Genomic DNA, 2,500 nt, shown 5'->3' with positions numbered 1-2,500 from the left:
TAACCCAGGCGTCAGCCACAGTGCAGCGCCGCAAATTGAGCTAGGGAGAGGTGACTTGCTCAAGGCCACACAGCGCAGTGGCGGGTGATCGAACTCAGTGCCTTTTGAGCACGAAGCAAAGACCGTACCGCTGAGCAAATGACATCAATAGAAATGAAGTTTTTTTTTTCTTAAATTCAAATAAATATTATCACATTAGAATTTGATTTTTTTTTTCAATTCTTTCTAAAACAAAAACAAATCTATAAATAGAATAACAAATTATGTCATCAATAGAATCTCTCTTTTTTTTCTTCATTCTTTCTTAAAACATAAATTATCATTTGAATTTATTATTTTTCTTAAACACAAATTAAAACTTTCAAAAGAATTTGGCGTTTCCAATTCTACTAAAACCCAAGAATCATCAAAACAATTTGAAATTTGATTCTCTCCAATGCACAAATAAATATTCTCACAATGATTTAAACAGAAATCCTTTGAGTTATTCCCCAGCGCCACTCTAACATGACGACCACCAACGATAATACACAACATCCAGGTAAGCCAAGAAATCGTGATCTAACTCCCATCACAAAAGATTCGATCACTTCCCCCCCCCCCCCCTCCACCACCCCCCCCCCCCCCCGGACACCCCGCCCCAACCCCCCTCGCACCCCTATCTACCAGTAACGGTACCATCGCCGTTATAACGATATGTCTCCCAACCTTCCCTTATTGCTTTATATAACAATAACCCTGATAAATGGATCGCTGCCATTCCGCTTGATAGGATCTGAATAAACGGTGTCTCGATATAACAAAATAACAACTTGAGATTTTATATAGAGCAATATCCAATAACCGTGCCCAAAGCGCTTTACAAAGGGTTTCTGACCAACAGCAACAAGAAACATGCAGAACGGGGCATAACGCCTGTTAAGCGATATTACATTTTTTTTCCGACAGAGGTACTCAGGTACTCATTTTACACCTGAGTACGGTGAGACGATGTGAGTAAAGAGCCTTTTTCCAAGGACTCATCTATGCGCCGAGCGAAGCTCGAACCCATGACCTTCCGATCCGAAGGGAGTGTCACACCACAAGACCACAAGGAAGAGGGATGCGGGGGAGGGGGGGGGGGCGAAGTAATCAAGTAATCAAGATAACTAGGATTATATTAAGAGATGAAGTGAGTAGAAAAGTGCCAGAAGACAATAGAGAATGAAAATTTTTCGCGGCGGTGATGGGGGTTTGAACCGCGACCTTATTGGTACGACAAATCCGCCTGGCCGGTGAGAGCGTGACTCTACCGTATGAGCAATCCACGATCCCAAAAAAAAATCGTAGGCCCTATCACTCATTACTAGAGCTCTCTCTCTCTCTCCTCCTCTCTCTCTCTCCTCTCTCTCTCTCTCTCTCTCTCTCTCTCTCTCTCTCTCTCCCCCTCTCACCGACTAGATACTTGAGATCGCGGGTCCAACACAACACAATCTCGCGAAGTTAGTTGGCCAGCAACTAAGCTTAATAGCCAATATTCTCAACACGAACATATAACATAGAAACAAATGATTATATTGCGCGGTTATGTAGTCCTGTGGTATATAACACTCATCTTCGGATTGGAAATTCCTGAGTATTATTATCATTATTGTCAATATATCATTATATTTCTTCACTGTTGTTAAGACCATCCTCCCCATCACCCATCTCCGCTCATGAAAACACTTGACAACTTTATCTTCAATATAATTGAACAACATCCTTACAATCCTCAATCTCAAATCGATGGCAACTAGAACTTTGTCAATATTTGTAATATCGCCTAACAGGCGTCATGTCCCGTTCTACATGTTAAATGCTGCTGTTGACCAGGGTCCCCTTGTAAAGCGCTTTGAGCACATTTAGTGGATATTGCGCTATATAAAGCTCAATTTTAAATTTGTTTAATTTTTTAATATTTTGATATTATCCGGTATCCCGATCGAACGGATTTCCTATAACCGGTGCTGAGTCTGTGATAAATTACGATCCGGCAAATTGATTGGCCTTTCGCCATCTGGATCACAGACAACGGTCGGCGGGCTGTGGCCTGGCGTGGCATTGCGTGGCGTGGAGGGACATAATTTCACAACAACTGGACTCATTCCAACAACACGGCAGTATCTGACACGGGTGTGTATACTAAATCTCACTGCACACCGAATTCAGAAAACGGTTGAATATTTTGGAAAGCGACAACGAGGTGGTTGGATATTTGGGATTTGCGAGAGGGGTGAAACGAGGACTAGAGACCAATAATATGAAGCCAGATCGAGAGCAATAGATAAAGAGATAAGAATAAATTTAATAAATCTTTCAGAGCTTTTTATCGTTAAGAAGATAAGGTGGAAGGGAAGGGGCGGGGGGGGGGGGGGTGATTAGAGGCAGGGGATTATTTATTGTCTTAGAGAATTATTAATGAAATGTAATTACAATATGGTACGGGGGGGGGGGGGGGGGGGGGGGGGGGGGGGGGGGG

At 42.7% G+C, this 2,500-nt stretch overlaps 1 protein-coding gene across 2 annotated transcripts in view; it reads right to left on the bottom strand.

Moving 5' to 3' along the window:
* LOC144956662 (uncharacterized) overlaps positions 1 to 570 on the bottom strand; it is a 45,932-nt gene extending 45,362 nt beyond the window's left edge. The window contains exon 1 of one of the 2 annotated variants that reach the window (XM_078887311.1): positions 459 to 570. The gene's annotated coding sequence lies outside the window, so the exon portion shown is untranslated. The remainder of the gene's footprint in view (positions 1 to 458) is intronic. The other variant, XM_078887312.1, reaches the window with a different exon arrangement.
* Positions 571 to 2,500: the final 1,930 nt, after the last annotated feature.

The sequence above is a fragment of the Berghia stephanieae genome, chromosome 11 (assembly GCF_034508935.2).
Source record: "Berghia stephanieae isolate SIO BIC M18660-M18661 chromosome 11, UCSD_Bste_1.3, whole genome shotgun sequence".
In the NCBI taxonomy this organism is placed as follows: domain Eukaryota; kingdom Metazoa; phylum Mollusca; class Gastropoda; order Nudibranchia; family Aeolidiidae; genus Berghia; species Berghia stephanieae.
This window is presented reverse-complemented; position numbering and strand designations above follow the sequence as displayed.